The following is a 17,365-nucleotide window of genomic DNA, read 5'->3' on the forward strand; positions in this document are numbered from 1 at the left end:
CCATTGTGTGTTAATCTTCAGTATCTGTGAAATCAGCTGAATTTTACTCATTTTACCCTAGTTTTTGGCATGAAATCACGTGAGATCTATAACTGCAAAAGCCTATCTTCATAAGCCTGTTTAAAAACCATGATTGAATTATGGTCTCTCGTATCTCAACAGGAAAACACAATTTTCGATCACAGAGATTAGCATACATACCAGGGTGAATGCACATGTCCTGTAGTCTACACTCTAGTCTAGGATAGAATTGAACTTCCAATCTCTTCTGAAAGGATGAGGTAAGTGTATTCCCCCAGACAAAGAACAGGCTCGCTCCCTGTTTGTTAAAACAAAGTAGTGGATTCTCCAAGTTCACTGTTCTTTGGCTGTGATGCAAATCCACTGTATGCATTGAATCCAGTGAGCATATTGGGTCATACTGGGGGGACGTGGGGACAAGGGAGCCAGTGTAAATATGCTGAACCTCATGCTGCTTGCTGTGCAATGAGTCATAGCGTCCTGTGTTTCTGATTCAGGATCTCAAGTCTTCAGCCAGCGCTCATGAAATATAACAACAGGCTCATTTGTTAGTTTGTAAGTGGGGTAAAATCAAATCGCTGACCTGACAATAGTTTCCTCCCCAAGTTGTTAATATTTTTATATTGTACCATTCTACAGTTAGTATTTTGCTGACCAATTCCAGAAGCCGATTGATTTATCAGTTTATCCCACTGTGATGAGAAGCTATCCTTGAAAATTAATTTTGAAGTAATGTGAAAATATGTTAATGTTATAAAAAGTGTATTTCCTCTTAGAAAGCAAAATTTGGGGAAAATTTTAAGAAAGCATTCTGTACACCTTGTTCTTCCAAACAGGAAAATAGATAAAATCCAGCACAGATTTGATAAATGTCTGTTTCTCACACTAAGATTCTGAAAATGTATCTGTTCATTTACCACAGATAACCCTAGTGCCCACCGCACTGTTACTGTTACAAAGGAGGTCCTCCATTAATGTTTGTTTAATGAATTTATGAACAGAAATACTCTAGAGGCGCCTGGGTGGCTCAGTTGGTTGAGTGTCCAACCTTGGCTCAGGTCATGATCTCACAGTTTGTGAGTTTGAGACCTGCATTGGGCTCTGTGCTGACAGCTCAGAGCCTGGAGCCTGCTTCAGATTCTGTGTCTCCCTCTCTCCCTGCCCCTCCCCTGCTCATGCTATCACTCTCTCTCAAAATAAACAAACATTAAAAAAAAATTTTTAAAGACATAGTCTAAATTTTGTTAATTCTGTGATAATAAGCCCAAGATAATTTTTTTCAGTCACCATAAAAATGACTACCATAAGTAAATTACAAATAATGATGGGTATGGTTATGGGAAAGGACTCATTATTTTAAGATGGATTTTATTTTAACTGAATACATACTGTTCCAATGATCTTTTCTTTTCCATTAAGAAAATGAATTAGAAGCATAAGTATAATTATGCCTAAAGTTAAAACCAGAAAATGGAAGAGAAAAAAAATCTTTCTATTATGGAAAATTTTAAACATCAATAAAAGTAGAGAGAATAATAGGATGAACTCTCAGGCACCCACCATCCAGCTTCAGCACTTACCAAACATGCCAATCTCAATTCATCTGGAGACCCCGCACTCTGTCCCTGGATTATTTTGAAAGCAATTCATGAGTGCATATCACTTTATCTACACATTCTTGAGAACAAACGCACTTGTTAATGAAAAATATAAAATATGCCAGAAAGGATAGATGATTGTCATGAACTTAATATTTCTAGTCAAAGCAAAGCATGAGCAACAATGGGATTTCACCCTAAAAAGTACTATTACATTTTTGGTATGACCAGCTCTAACTTCTACTCAAGCAGGGAGAAATTTTTTTTAACGTTTTTAATTTTATTTTTGAGAGAGAGAGAATGCGAGCAGGAGAGAGGTAGAGAGAGAGAGAAACACAGAATCCAAAGCAGGCTCTAGGCACTGTGCTGTCAGTTGAGAGCCCAAAACGGGGCTCAAACTCAGGAACTGTGAGATCATGACCTGAACCGAAGTCAGACAGTAGACTGAGCCACCCAGGTGCCCCAAGAAATTTTAAAGTTCTCCTTGCTCTTTTTTCCCCTCTAATTTTGTATCACTGAATTTAAGATATATTGATGATTTCACTAGATCCACATATTAACCCAAATGAAAGCACTTCAATTTTAATAAAGCTTTCCATCAGAAGTAAGAATATTTTCCAGTTACCACCACTTTTAGGGTAAAATTGTTAATATTTGACCTCGGTGAAGGAAAATCCTAACATAATTATTTTTGTCTACTAAAACAGCCACACTGACTTGTTTTTTAAAAAAACTCCTGTTGTTATAATTTGTCAAAAGAAACAATTTTGGGAAGTGATGTTGGTGTGTGTATGTATTTGCGTGCTTATGTAAACACACAGTGAAAATGCCTTAGAATTGTAAGATAATGCTATAGTTTGTTAGCTTATGTTCAGTCAGCACACATAAGTTTGGCCATACTTGGTAAAATATTAAGATACTTATAGGAGACTAGCTGCATTTCTAAACCTCCTACGTTCCTGCTACATCAGGCTTTTGGATCTCCCATGATCCAGTAACTAAAAGGTTAGAATGTAGCCCCATTGAGAACCTGCATGACCCTGTTCTAGCATTAGGCACTTCCATGATCTGATTGCCTCAGTGCTTGTAAATATTTTGAAAACCTGCTCAAGTTTAGAAGATGATATAGAACTGATCCAGGGAGTAGATAGAAATGTGGAACAAACTGTGGCAGGAAAAGAAGGCAAGTCCCAGAAAAGCAGGTTGGAGATAACTAGAAAGCCTGACTAAGAGCTTCCTATGTGCATTACAAAAAAAAAAAAAAAAAAAAAAAAAAAAAAAGGAACTTTTTACTTCAATGTGAGAAGACCAGAAATAGATTATAGATAGAGGTAATAATTAAAAAATTCACAGGAGGATTGTATAAAGAGTGCTAGCTGACTTTTCTTCTCTTCTCTTTTCTTTTTTCTTTTCTTTTCTTCCCTCCCTTCCTTTCTTCCTTCCTCCCTGCCCTGCCTCCTTCCCTTCCCTTCCTTTCCCTTCCCTTCCCTTCCCTTCCCTTCCCTTCCCTTCCCTTCCTTTCCTTTCTTTTCCTTTTTTTTTTTTTTTTTTTTGTAGAGAGAGAACATCTTAAATAGGCTCCATGCCCAGCACGGAGCCCAACACAGAGCCCAATGCAGAGCTCAATCTCACAACGGTGAGATCTTGACCTGAGCTGAAATCAAGAGTTTGATGTTTAGCAAACCGAGCTACCCAGGTGCCCAAGCTCAGTTAACTTTGTTGATAAAAGATGCTGCTGGTAGGCACTGTAAAACAAAGGAAAGAAAAGAAAAAAAAATTTGCTTATGTAATGCAATATAAATTTGCCAAGAATGGTTTTGTAAGAAACTTTATTAGCTTATGACTACTTCATCCACTTGCCATGCTAACCAATATTTTACCTTCCTCTCTGGACAGCACCCTTACTGGTGCTCACAGCTTTTGCTGAATGTTCATGGACATCAGGCTCTTCTCCAGGCTATCAAGCTCTTACCAGTTGAGGTAAATGCCTACCCGTATATAACAGCTGTATTCTTTCTCCAGTCTGGTTTTGTCAGCTGTATTTACAACTTTTATAAATTATTACATAAATTAGTAAAATTGATGGAAGATGTATTTACAACTTTAACTTATAAGTTACTATATAAGTTAATAAAATAAGATAGTTGTTCCCAAGAAAATTAAGTTGAAAGCTTTTAAAACACTTGATGGAGGTGAGTCACTAAAAACTGCTTTTGCATTACATGTGGACAATTAGTGTAAAAAATTGGGATGGGGAGAAAGATTGTACAGTCAGATTGCTTTACAAGCAATCTTCAAACTCTCAACGTTAAAGAAATAAAAATTAGAAACTATAGGTAATGCATGCTGAAGAGGCTTATTTAAAAAAAACAGCATGTATTCAATCATTTGACCTAATGGCTACACATCAAAAGATTGTGCATAAGTGTACATGCATTTGCATAATAGTGAATAAACGTCTATTTTTAAATTGAAAAAGAAAGTTAAAGATAAGCCCAATTTTTTGTGAATAAGTGCTTGAACTGAATTTTTAAGTTAATAACCAACTATCAATTCAGATTACATCAGGATTTCTACTGTATGTGACAGAACCAACTAGAAGTTAAAAGTATGAGTTTTGTTATAGTCATAAATGTTCTATATAGAACTATTTATAAGACTAACAGAAGGGACTAGAGACTCCTATAAACGTTGTGTCTCCCGCGTACACTATTCGTGTTTGAAGAGGAGTCGGAACAAGAGTCTAATGTTTCATCCTCTCCTGTGTGGGAGAAAGTGCAAGAAAAAGGGAAACTGATCCAACAAGGCGCTATGACCTGTGTTTACCTGTTCCAGGAGGTTCTTGTTGTGCCCTGGGCAGCAGTATGAGTTGCTCAGAGAGGGGAGTGGCCCTGGTGCTCCAGGATCTGGCTCTCGGCTCTGACTTCAGGAGATTGGAGGAATCTGCATCACCCTAAGGGACCAGACTTTCTCCAAAAATTCTGCCCCAGAGGTGATTGCTAACACTTAGGAATGTATAATACAGTGAGGGGAAAGGTTAAAAAGTACACACCAAGACTTAAATCTACACCAAATGTGGTTTCTTTTTTCTTTAAAATTCTCTTCTTGCCTTGGCAACCCTATTCCTGCTGATGCCAGAAAAATAATGGCACTTGCCAATTAAAGGCACGTTATTCCCTTAAAATTCAAAAATGTTAATCAGGGTTAACTTTCGCTTTCAAGATTTTGTACTTCCTTTCTTTCTGCCCACACTGGCATCTGGATATAAGGGGAAGCAAAAGCAGCCTTTGAACACTGGAGGAGGGCAGTCTTTCTCACCAGCTTTTGCTCAGATACCCTCATCTTGCCTTGTTCCTGGGAAAGTGTGTGGTGTCTGCTGAGTTGGAGTGGGTCTTGTCTGTACTAGTGCTGTGGTGTTCTGCTGGCATGCATACGCCAGTGATCATGGATGTAGCCATTGTCTTTATTTTACAGTGACCCCCGTTCCACAGTCTCCTGGGTCTGTGTGTCTTGTTCATGAGCGTCCCACTGGGAAACTCCAGAGTGTTTGCCTGCCTTCTGCACACAATATGGCAGGGTGCAGGATTCTGTGAGCAGCTCAAAGCCCTTCCCTCAGCCTTCGCTGTTACTCTCTCACCAAAGTCGATGTGGGGCTTTGCTAAGGAATGTATTCTCCCTGACGGGTTTTGTGGACAGAGACTATCAGCTCTTGAATCATCCCATGACCTGTTTGATATCTTTCCACTTCAGCCCAGGAACACTGACCCTAAGAGGTAAGCTGGAATACTTGGCCATGACCCCTTACCCAATTCGACCTTTCTTGGCTCTGATGCATACAAACTGGAAGAGTCTCTCCTTTACTCTGTTGGTTTGAACCTTCCCTCACACCATTCTTCATGCTTCGCTTTACTATGGTTTACAATAAATATGCTCAGACCTTCACATTTTGTTCTTTATACATAAACGGAAGTTTAGGATTTACTTTTAAAAACTCTATTTCAACAAGGTCTGGATCTCAGTGCTGTTATTTCACAAAAGACTCAAAAGAATTTGCTTTTAGACTCAACTCTGAGCAACAGCATTTAAAAAAAATTTTTTTTAATGTTTATTTACTTCTGAGAGAGAGACAGTGGGGCAGGGGCAGAGATAGGTGGAGACATAGAATCGGAAGCAGGCTGCATTCCCTGAGCTGTCAGCACAGAGCCCAACACAGGGCTCGAACTCATGGACTACGAGGTCATGACCTGAGCCGAAGTCAGATGCTTAACTGATTAAGCCGCCCAGGAGCCCCATAAGTGGCACAAAATTTGTGATAAAAAATTGTTTTGAGAGCCAGAGAAAGAAAAGAAACATTACCTAACTAGGAACAAAGACCAGAATTACACCACATTTCTTAATGAAACAATACAAGTGAGATGACAATAGAACATCTTTGAGGTTTTGAAAGAAGAAAAAAATGTGTTAGTTTAGAATTTTATACCCAGTCACAATAGTTTTCAAAAACGAAGGTAAAATAAAAACTGTCTAAAAGGTACAAATGCTGAAAGAATTCATCACCAAGAGACCCGTATAATATAAAAATTTACAGCAAGACCCTAAGAAAGAAAATAATAGTGCTGGAAATATGGATATACATAAAAGAAGAATACCAGAAAAGGTACAATTATATAGAGGCAAGTATGTAATATTTTAAAAAATTATTTAAATATCTTTAAAAGATAATGACTGTTTGGGCACCTAAGTGCCTCAGTCAGTTAGGTATCTAACTCTTGATTTGGGGTCAGGTCATGATCTCACAGTTCATGAGATAGAGCCCTGCCTCAGGCTCTGTGCTGATAGCACAGAGTCTGCTTGGGATTCTTTGTCTCTGTGCCCTTCCCCTGCTCATGTGTTATTACTCTGTCTGTCTGTCTGAATGAATGAATGAATGAATAAATAATTATTTAAAGAGTAATAGATGTGTAAGAAAAATGTATGAAAACAATAGTATAACGACCACAGGGGGAGAAATGAAATGTATTATTCTAAGGTTTTTAAACTATACATAAAATTGTCTAAGAATACTTGATAGTGGAATGTGATAAGTAAAAGGTGTATACTATAAATCTGAAAGAAACCAGTAAAATAACAAAACAAAAGGTTATAAGTAATAAGCAGAAAAAAAGGAGTGAAAATTGGAAACATAAAAATACTTAACTCTAAAGCACGGAGAGAGATATTGAAAACAACCGAAAATTTGTGACTACAAAACAAATAATGTAGGAGCAACTGAATAGATGCAGAAAAGTCATTTGAAAAATCCAATATCCATTCCTGATTAAAAACTAAATAAAAAGTATTCAAAACTCTGAATGGACCAGGTGTACAAGGGAACTTCTTCAACCTGAGAAAGGGGATTTACAGAAGAACAAACAAACTACAGCTTACATCTCGCTTAATGGGGAAATATTGAATGTTTCCCCAAAGACAAGGGACAAAATGAGGAAGTCTACTGTCCCCACATCTATTCGCCATTATGCTAGAGGATCTAGCCAGTTCAACAGGGCAAGACAAATAAAGGCATACAATATGAAAAGGAAGAAATAAAATGATATTCACAGATGACATGATTATCTTTGCAAAAAACCTCTTGGAATCTACAAAAAAAAGTTTATAGAAATAATAAACAAGTTTAACACAGCTGCAGAATATTGAATTGATATACAGAAATCAATTGTATTTCTTTATGCTAGCAATAATCCATCAATGATCAAAATTACAAACAGTATCATTTCCTGTTTCTTTAGATACTGTAAGTCCTGAAAACTATAAAATGGTGTTGAAATTCAAGAAGAATGAGGGGCGCCTGGGTGGCGCAGTCGGTTAAGCGTCTGACTTCAGCCAGGTCACGATCTCACGGTCCGTGGGTTCGAGCCCTGCGTCGGGCTCTGGGCTGATGGCTCGGAGCCTGGAGCCTGTTTCTGATTCTGTGTCTCCCTCTCTCTCTGCCCCTCCTCCGTTCATGCTCTGTCTCTCTCTGTCCCAAAAATAAATAAAAAAAAAAAACGTTGAAAAAAAAAATTGAAATTCAAGAAGAATGAAATTAACAGAGAGATACTGCTTGTTCACAGCTCAGGAGATGTTAAGATACTATAAAGATGTTAATTTGCCCCAATTAATGTATAGTTGCACTGAATCTAAAAAACAAAACAACAACAAAAATATCCCAGCAGGTGGTTTTGTAGAAACTGAGAAGTTGTTCATATGGAAATTCATATGGAAATGGAAGAGTCAGCCACAACACTTTTGAAAAAGAGGAACCAAATCAGGAGACCAACACTACCCAATTCGAACATTTATAAAGCTCCAGAAAACAAGGCAATATGGTATTGATTTAAATATAGATAAACTAATCAGTGGAACAGAGTAGATGGTCCAGAAACAAGCCCACACACTTATGGTCAGTTGGTTTTCAAAATGATACAAACACAATTCAAATTATCTTCTCAACAGATGGCGCTTGAACAAATGGCTATCCATATGCAAACAAATAAATTTCAATGTATATTTCACACCACATACAAAAATGAACTCAAATGTACAGTCTAGAACTATAAATTTTCCAGAAGAAAACACAGGGGAAACATTTTTTGACCTCGGTTTAGGCAAAGTTATTTTAGATACAACACCAAAAGCAGGATTCATACACACAAAAAAATTGATAAATTTGACTCTATCAAAATTAAAAACCCTTATCTACAGTAGCCAAATTATGGAAACAGCCCAAATGTCCATCAACTGATGAATGCATAAAGTTGTAGTAAACACACACACACACACAAACACACACACACACACAATGGAATATTACTCAGCCAAAAAAAAAAAAAGAATGGAATCTTGCCATTTGCAACAATGTGGTTGGAGCTAGAGAGTATTATGCTAAGAAAAATAAGTCAGTCAAAGACAAATACCATATTATTTCACTCATATGTGCAATTTCAGAAACAAAACAAAGGATCATTGGGAAGAAGAGAGAGAGAGAGAGAAAGCAAGAAACAGATTCTCGACTGTAGAGAACAAACTGATGGTACCCAGAGGGGAGGGAGGTGGGGGGGGGGATGGGTTAAATAGGTCATGGGGATTAAGGAGACCACTTGTAGTGATGAGCATCCCGTGTTGTAGGTAAGTATTGAATCACTGAATTTGTACACCTGAAACTAATATTACAGTATGTTAACTAACTGGAATTTATATTAGAAAAAAATTTAAAGCTTTTTCAAAAGACACTTTTAAGAGAATTAAGACAAGTCAGAGACTGGGGAAAATACTTGTAAATCATTTATCTGATAAAGGGCTTATATCCAAAATATATAAGGAACACTCAAAATTTAATAATGGATAAACAATCAAAAATTGTAAATAGCAAAAATATTTTAACAGGCTATCACAAAATGATCAACCTCTAATACCCGATATTAGGAAGCAAGAGAAGAGGGTCTCATTTATAAGTTGGTGATTAACTGTTTTTTTTTAGGTTTATTTATTTATTTTCAAGTGAGAGAGAGTGAGCAGGAGAGGGGCAGAAAGAGAGAAAGAGAGAGAGAGAGAGAGAGAGAATCCTAAGCAGGCTCCAGCTTTGTCAGCTGACAGCACAGAACCCCAAGGTGAGACTCAATCTCAGGAATGGAACCTTGAGATCATGACCTGAGCCAAAATCAAGAGTCAGACACTTAACAAACTGAGCCACCCAAGTGCCCCTAGCATGGTGATTAGTGATAAAGCTAGGTAGAAGGTGTTCAAGTACTGATTGCTTCAGTAGGCTTCCTCCAGCTAGTACCTCAGATGATTAGTCTGAAACTTCTGATACATGCATTACTGTTCTGTCTTCCTTTACATGCCCAGCAACTTCTCAATTTTAATAAAAATTAAATTAATTTCTTGGGGCACCTGAATAACTCAATTTGTTAAGCATCCACCTCTTGATTTCAGCTCAGGTCATGATCTCATGGTTTGTGGGATCGAGCCCTATGTTGAGCACCATGCTGATGGTACAGAGCCTACTAGGGATTCTCTTTCTCCCTCTCTGCCCCTCCACTGCTCATGCTCTCTGTCTCTCTCAAAATAAATAAACAATCATTTTAAAAAATGAAATTAATTTCTTTTCCTCTGTCCTACTAGAGTGCTAGACGAATGTCATCTTGCTACCCAAAGTGTATAACGGGCTAAGAGTTTATGCTTTTTTCTAAATTGCCATTTTAAAACTCTGTTTTCAAATCAACACAAATATATTAAGGCCAATTAAGTATAATCTATCCTGCTGAGTATTATTAGACAAACTCACAAATAAGTGTAAAAAGTCATCTCTGTCATCAAAGAGCGGGAAATGTAGCTACAGCTAAGAAGCAAAAGTTTTCAATGAAAGAAATTAAGTAGAATACAAATTTAGAATAACTGTTCTTTACAGATGGAAGAGGTACTTCTCCTAAGGCACTACATGGTTAAATGTCCAGGGAACATTCCAGACCATGGTTGCCATGAGAAATCTGAGGTTCATCATCATCTGGGCTGTTTGGGGCAGCTTTTCTTGAAAGAAGTGGGCCCGAAATTTGGTCTTGGAGGATTGTATAACATGCACCAAATGTTTGGCTGGGCCTAGGAAACACACAATTGCTTTTAATAAATTGTTGGGCTGATGTTCTCTGTTCCGAGAGTCAATATGTTCAGGGAGTGCTCTCTGCCAGTAAAAAGTCAGTCACTTTAGATGCTGCTGCTGGCAACCCTGCCAGTGGACGGCCCTTCTCCCTGGCCAACCACACAGTATGACCCAAGTCTAAAGGGCTTCTGCAGAAATCGCCCACCTGTTGGAACTAGAATGGAGGTACATGTTGGAGCACCTGTGCCTACCCATGTCTGGACGTGGTTATTAGTCCTTCATTGTCCCAAGTGGTAAACTTGTTCACAGATGTTACTGGAGGGAAAGTGCTCAGTGTTTATGCAGCAAATCTGCTCTGAAGAAACCATTCTATGTTCAACTGAGGAAATGCCATAGTTATTTTGGTATTCCTTTAATTTTGGAAGCCTCTATTATTTGCAGGGCTGACCAAAAGGCTTTAAAAAAAATCCACAAATAAACATGAAATTCCTGTTTAATATGGTGGATGCTATTGGTTTTTGGAAAAAAAAAAAAAAAAAAGAATAGTCACTCTTGAACCCAACCAAAAAGCAAAAGCCCTTTCTGGTATTGACAGCCCAGAAACCTCATGACGGAAGCCTTATTTCTGAATTAGAACATCTCCCTCAAAAAGGAGGCTCTGCAGGAAGGCCCTTTCTATTCTGAACATTCCTGAAACCGGTAGCAAAGAGCAGACAGAGATAAAACAAGGCTAAGAAGCAGTTTCCAAAAATCAATCTCTCATTGGCAATCAAGGAATTTCCCCCTCAAAAACATTATCTTTAGCTCTTTTTAACTTAAGCCTTTTCTGGGCTGGATAAACAGAACAGAGTACATTTGGGTTCTTTACCCATCTTAATGGCTAATAAAATGTTTATTGTCTCCAGAAAAATAAAGACAAAGGAATAGTAATTTATAATTTTTTTCGTGCATGTATAACTATTGTCTTGATGAATCAAAATAACTCTGGAATCAGTTGGAGTCAGCTATCCTTTGATTAGTTTAAATGATAATTGATGTAGGGGCACCTGGGTCACTCAGTCGGTTGAGCAACGGACTCTTGATATCTGCTCAGGTCATGATCTCATGGTTTGTGGGATCAAGCGTCACATTGGGCTCTGTGTGGACAGCTCAGAGCCTGCTTGGGATTCCCTCTCTCCCTCTCTCTCTCTCTCCCTCCCCTGCTTATGCACATGCGCTCTCTCTCTCTCTCTCTCTCTCTCTCTCTTGAAAACATAAATAAACTTTAAATGATAATTGATGTAAACCTCTCTGGGAGATTCTTACTTGGGGGCAGGTTGGAATAAGGAGGGGGATGATCTCTGATCTTTATCTCTGTCTCTGATCAGAGATCTGATTACCTCTGATCTCAAATTCCTACTTTTACTGAAGTTTTAATCTCTTCTCATCTGACTTGCAGTGTATGGACCCTGGCTTTTGCTTTTCTAAATACCACTGACCCAAGGCTGTGTGTAGAGGAGAATTTCCCAAAGATTTGAAACACACATGTGGGTGCAGCAGCGTGGAGCCCTTCACAGTGAATGGTAGGTATCTGTGTTTATAAACCTACCCTAGACACTTCTATAACCAGCAGGCCCTCTTTTCTAAAATAAAGACCTGAACTCCCCTCCACAGTGCTGCTTTCACCCCCTCTCCTTTTAGATCTCATTACCCCTTCTTTAAAGTTTTACTGGCCCCAAAGCCAAGATCCTGTCGTGTAGTTCCTGTCTTAAACTCACCCCAGACCAGTGCTATCCGGTAGAACTTTCTGTGATGGAAAATTTCTATAACCTGAGCTATGCAATATGGTAGCCACATGTGTCTATTGAGTACTTAAAATGAATAAAATGTCACATTTAATTTTAATTAATTTATATTTACATTTGGTAGCTACATGTGGTATATTGGACAGCACAGGTCCAGACCATTCACTATTGACCAAGAGGCCACTTTTTCAGAACTGGACAGACTTATTAAAATATGTTTCTCAGCAAAGATATTTAAAAACAGCAATAGTTTAAAAACAGGAATATAAAAAACAGGAAAAAATTTTTTTTCTTTCCACTTGCTAAATATCTAGTATGGTTTGTGTCCCTGTGCATGAAACTTAGCCATAAAAATATTTCAAAAATGAGAAAAAAACAACCCTCAATTTGGCCTTTATTATTCTGTTTGCGCCAGCCTCGCCCTGTCAAATACATCTTTTAAAATATATGCCTCTACATTTATTCAATGCCATTGTCCAAATATAAATTAGTAAATCATGATTCTGTGTTGAAGTCCTTGATAAATAACTTCTTAGAGTAGCCAAATAATTTAATAGATCTAAGCCATGGTTTTAAAATATGCGATTTGTGTTTCTAATTTTTCGGATACACTCCAGGTATATATGTTTTTCTTTTGTCAGTTGCATCTAAGGAGGTTTGGCATTTTATACAATGGGAACATGTGCTTGATTTAGGGCTTAATCTTCTTCCTCTGAAATACTGAATATGGCCCTGCTAACGTACTGTCCTGCATCTAATTGTGACTTCTTTTTGTATAAAGAATCAGTTTTGGAGCACTGCAATTGTTTTAAAGGAAGTATTACTTGTTCCAGGAGTGTAGATTTTGTTTCACAATATGTATTTGCCTTCTACATTCCTTCCTTAATGTTTACTACGAATGTTAATCTTAAACAGATGGATTTTGTTTTTGTGATTGACTGTGCATTTAATAGATGCTGTGAACCCTTCCCTGCACAGAAAGACTTGTGCTTTTGAGCCAAGGCCTGGCATGGTATTTCCTTTCTGAAACACTCCCTTGTTTAGTTATTTGCTTGTTCTACCTTTACATCTCTTCAGCTTTTTTTGGCACCCAATTGTTCAGGTGTTTCACATGAAAACATACCATTTCTGTTTCTGAAGACACATGCCCAAGCATCTTCCTCTCGTGACTCCGAATTGCCACCTTCCTGGTATGTTTTCGTTCTCACTGGGGAAGTAATGCAATTGTCTTCATTCTGTCTTGGAAAAAGAGTTCTGCAAAAGGAACCTTTGTTATTAGACTAATAATTTATTTTCTATTAATGTATCACATTAAGGGGCGCCTGGGTGGCTCAGTGGGTTAAGTGTCTGACTTCGGATAAGGTCATGATCTCATGGTTTGTGAGTTCGAGCCCCGCCCCGTCAGGCTCTGCCCTATTAGCGCAGAGCCTGGAGCCTGCTTCGGATTCTGTGTCTCCCTCTCTCTCTGCCCCTCCCTCGCTCACACTCTATTTCCTTCTCTCTCAAAAAGAAATAAACATTTTAAAAAATTTAAAAAAATTGTCACATTAAGTAAATTGTCTACTTTTATCCAGTCAATAGTAGCTTGCAGTCTTAGCACCTTAACTTTTAAACTTTCAACTATAACTGTTACTCAGATTCCTATTTCGTCACCCACAATACATAATAATTGGCGTTTAAAATCACAAATACCTTTAGTACATGTTTTAATTAGAAAAGTAACATAAGCGCATGAATTTCAAATGTGGGCTAAAGAAGAAAATAACCCACAGCCAAACCATTCTAATGCAATCCTTATTTTATTTCTTTTTACATGCATGTTTTCACAGTTAAAATAATGATGTTGGTACAGTTTAGTATCTTACTTTGTAGTTAGTTAACATTTTATTAGATGGCTTTTCCATGTTGTGAGTCTTCTCAGCCCTCCTTTTTTCACAGCCATCATTTCAATTGGCTACATATTATTCTATTCAGTGGTTCACACGATAATTTATTTAAATAATCCCCTAATGGTGAGCATTTGGAATACATCTAATATTTTAGCCTGATAAAGAAGACTCCTAGGAGCATCTTTGTGCTTACAGCCTTTTTACATATTTTGTTTAACCTAACAGTGGAATTATGTATCTGTTTATAGACAGTATATCAATCTGCCCAGATCCGTGTCTAGTAGAGTAAATCTATCCATATCTATTAGTACTTTATTGAGATAGTTAAATTTTAGAACCCTAACATCAGGCAAGGGTACAGTACAGCCAGTTAGAATATTGGGAAGAGACAATTTTCTAAAATGTGAAATATATTAATTAATTTTACTCAATGTGTCCTTTTGAGCGCTATGTCAAGTAGTATTCCTGACATACCAAGAAGGCTGACAACGACCATGGGAGGCACCATTCCTATCTTGATGAAGCTTTCTTTAGTATAGGTGATTACGGACCAGTCTACAGACTGGTCAGTACTTTGAATGGGGAAATAGATGTCGTATGGAAATACATAGATAGGGCTCATCCCCTAATCCCAAAGTCTTGTAGGGCTTCTTAGAAGATATAACATTTATATAAATCATAAATAAGGAAATAACAAAAACATAAGGTGGTATAAGGAAAGAGGGTAAATGTACTTCAGGCAGAGATAATGGCACATGAAAGAACATTAGGCAAGGAGCACATGTGGTAGGTAAAAAAAGGAAAGGAAAATAGTGTGTCTGGAGAGGGGATTGCATGTAGGAATATTTGAACATTTCTTTTGCATTTGTTTTAACAATCATCAATAATTGGATTTAATCCTTGATTTATCTATTGAGTTGATAATCCAAGCTTTCTTTCCCACAAAAGTATCCCTGTTCTAATATAAAGCAATGAATTAGAAATCAGTTAAACTGCATCCTTGCCAGCATCAGATGGTATCAGTTAGGTTATTGTAACAGCAGAAGAATTTTAAAAGATATTATTTATGTTTTTAATGATCATTTCAAGGTCTATGGAGTGATTTGAGGGAAACTCCCAAGGGAAGTTCTGTTCAAAGAGAACTCCCATAATTCTTTTTCTGAAGACTGAAATTCCTCTTGTTTCTTTCTCCTTTGGCTTAAAATATTGAAAGCCCTTATTAATTTGTAAATTTATTAGAGGAAAGGATTTCATATTTCTATTCCTTTCAGCTGTGAACACTTTATAATATTTTTTCAAAGAGTTGTGTCCTTAAAGAATAGGTCACAGTAGAGTTAAATTCTGATTGTGACTTTTGAGATAGAAACAGTCCCTAATAAGGGTTTCCCTTTGGAATGTGAAAGCTCAGGTGTGGGTATTAGACTTCTGGAAGACTTGGGAAGCAGGGGTGGAGAGTGGACAGATTTTAACCCCAAAATGATGATGAAATAGTTCCAAATCATACCCTACTCACAAATTTTCCTAATCCCAGCCCTGTCCGGCATAGCCATTCTAGAGGAAAGTAAAAAATACCTTGGAAATGTAACTTCTTTTAAAACATCAATGTGAGACCTTTTTTTGCTGCATGGCTAATTTCTCATTATAATGTGGATCAACAGAATCATGGTTTTCTTTATACTCTTGGGTCATGCCTCAGAAGGCACACCCTGTATCTTAGGGAGTCATGAAGAGTTGCACTAGCTGGGCAGAGTAGTGATTAATGACTTACTGATGTGGAATGTTGGGGTTTGGAGCTAACGGTCAAGAAAGAATTCTTGAGGTGTCTTCAGTGCAAAAAGGTAGTATTATGAAAGCACAGGGACGGGACCCATTGTCATAAAGAGCTGCACTGACGTCATGACAGGTGACTGATTATACACTTTAGATTGGGAGATTAGAGATAACGTAAGTCTCTGAGGAATTTTGGGAGCAGGGTTTCCGGGACCTTGAGGGAGCTAGCTATTGTTTGGAAAATGTCATTTATTACTGTCTAATAAAACCTTAGCCATGAGACCTTTCAGATGTTTATCAGTGGGCCATATACTTGAAGGATGATTGCCAACATATATCTTGGTGGGTAGAGATAAAGGAGGTTCCCAAAGGAATTTCTGTATATTAAAAGAGAGTTACAGGATCCTGGAGGTTGGGGTAATGTTAAGCTAAGATTGCTTTTTGCCTTTAGCAAAGTATTAACATCAAAACAGCTGAGTTCCTAGAAGAAGGTCACTCTCCTGTTTCAAAGACTCATCAATGGGCTGTAAGTAGCAAGGAAATGTTTCTTTTGCCTTTGTTTCCCACCTCATTGCTGGCACCAAAATTAGGTGGAGTAATTTAGCTTCAATTTGGCTACAGCCATGATCACGATTAGTATTTCCAGTCGTATCATACGATACTTGCAATCCACTGTACTATGGCAGTCATTTGACTATTCTGGTTCTCTTCCTTCTGGATATGTTGTAGTTCTTTCATTCCCTATCTTCTTGTCACTTATGATGACTCACTCTGGCCAATGAAAATGAAGTGAGAGTAATGTATGTCTCTATCACGGAAGAATTAACCGGTGGAAGATGGGATCAAATGGGCTTGAACCATACAGATTTAGCCATCATTGGGAGATGTGGAATTGTGAGGACTTTTGAATGAAGAATACATTCTTGTAGTAGTCAAAGCAAGAATGAAAATGGACAATTACAAATCAGGATTTTTCTTTCTACACTCCCCTTGTTATGTGGAAAAGCCAGCATCCATCACATTCTTCCAAAGTAGTCCTGAAAGTTCTCAGGAAACTCTTACTGTGTTTTGCAGCCAAATCTTTTGACTTCAATGTGCCATCTGTGAACATCTCTTTTGCTCCAGATCACTATGGCAATGACAATGAACAAAGAGGCAGCTCTTTCAAAAGTGCACGTTAGAAGTGTTCCTGCCACCATACTGCAATTGCTGAGCCAAATGCATTGCCACATGTACAGGGCAATGGCACCTAAACCAAACCTCTTAGTGTTGCAGTTAATACAAATGCCCCTTCTCATTGTTATGGATGCTTTTAGCGTCGATATAGAAATGCCATGGAATCCCAAAAATCTCACTTGTATTAGTTTTTATTCATTTTTTTTTCATTATAGCCCTGTCTCTTAGTACAGATATGAGGTCATGGTAGCTAGACCAGAGTGACAGACAGAAAGGGGGCTATGCTGTGAGTCATCTTTGCCTCTATTCTGGCACTGGTAGTAGTCCAAATAAACCAATGCATCTAAAAGGACAATATCTGGGGCTGTTTTTTTTTTAAATCTCTGTTGTGGAAGGACAGGCACAACCCCTCTGAGCCAATTGACCAGTGCGTGTGGCAGAGTGCATTCTTCATTTCTCTATTTAGTAGTAAAATTTGAGTTTCACCTGGCA

The 17,365-nt window shown here is 37.8% G+C and overlaps 1 protein-coding gene across 1 annotated transcript in view; it reads left to right on the forward strand.

Annotated features, from left to right (window-relative positions):
- The first annotated feature begins 5,093 nt into the window (after positions 1-5,093).
- Positions 5,094-17,365, forward strand: part of LOC105260510 (zinc finger protein 474) — a 93,587-nt gene continuing 81,315 nt past the window's right edge. Inside the window, exons 1-2 of the mRNA XM_045058121.1 lie at positions 5,094-5,392; positions 11,693-11,816. The gene's annotated coding sequence lies outside the window, so the exon portion shown is untranslated. The remainder of the gene's footprint in view (positions 5,393-11,692; positions 11,817-17,365) is intronic.

The sequence above is a fragment of the Felis catus genome, chromosome A1 (genome assembly GCF_018350175.1).
Source record: "Felis catus isolate Fca126 chromosome A1, F.catus_Fca126_mat1.0, whole genome shotgun sequence".
NCBI lineage: Eukaryota > Metazoa > Chordata > Mammalia > Carnivora > Felidae > Felis > Felis catus.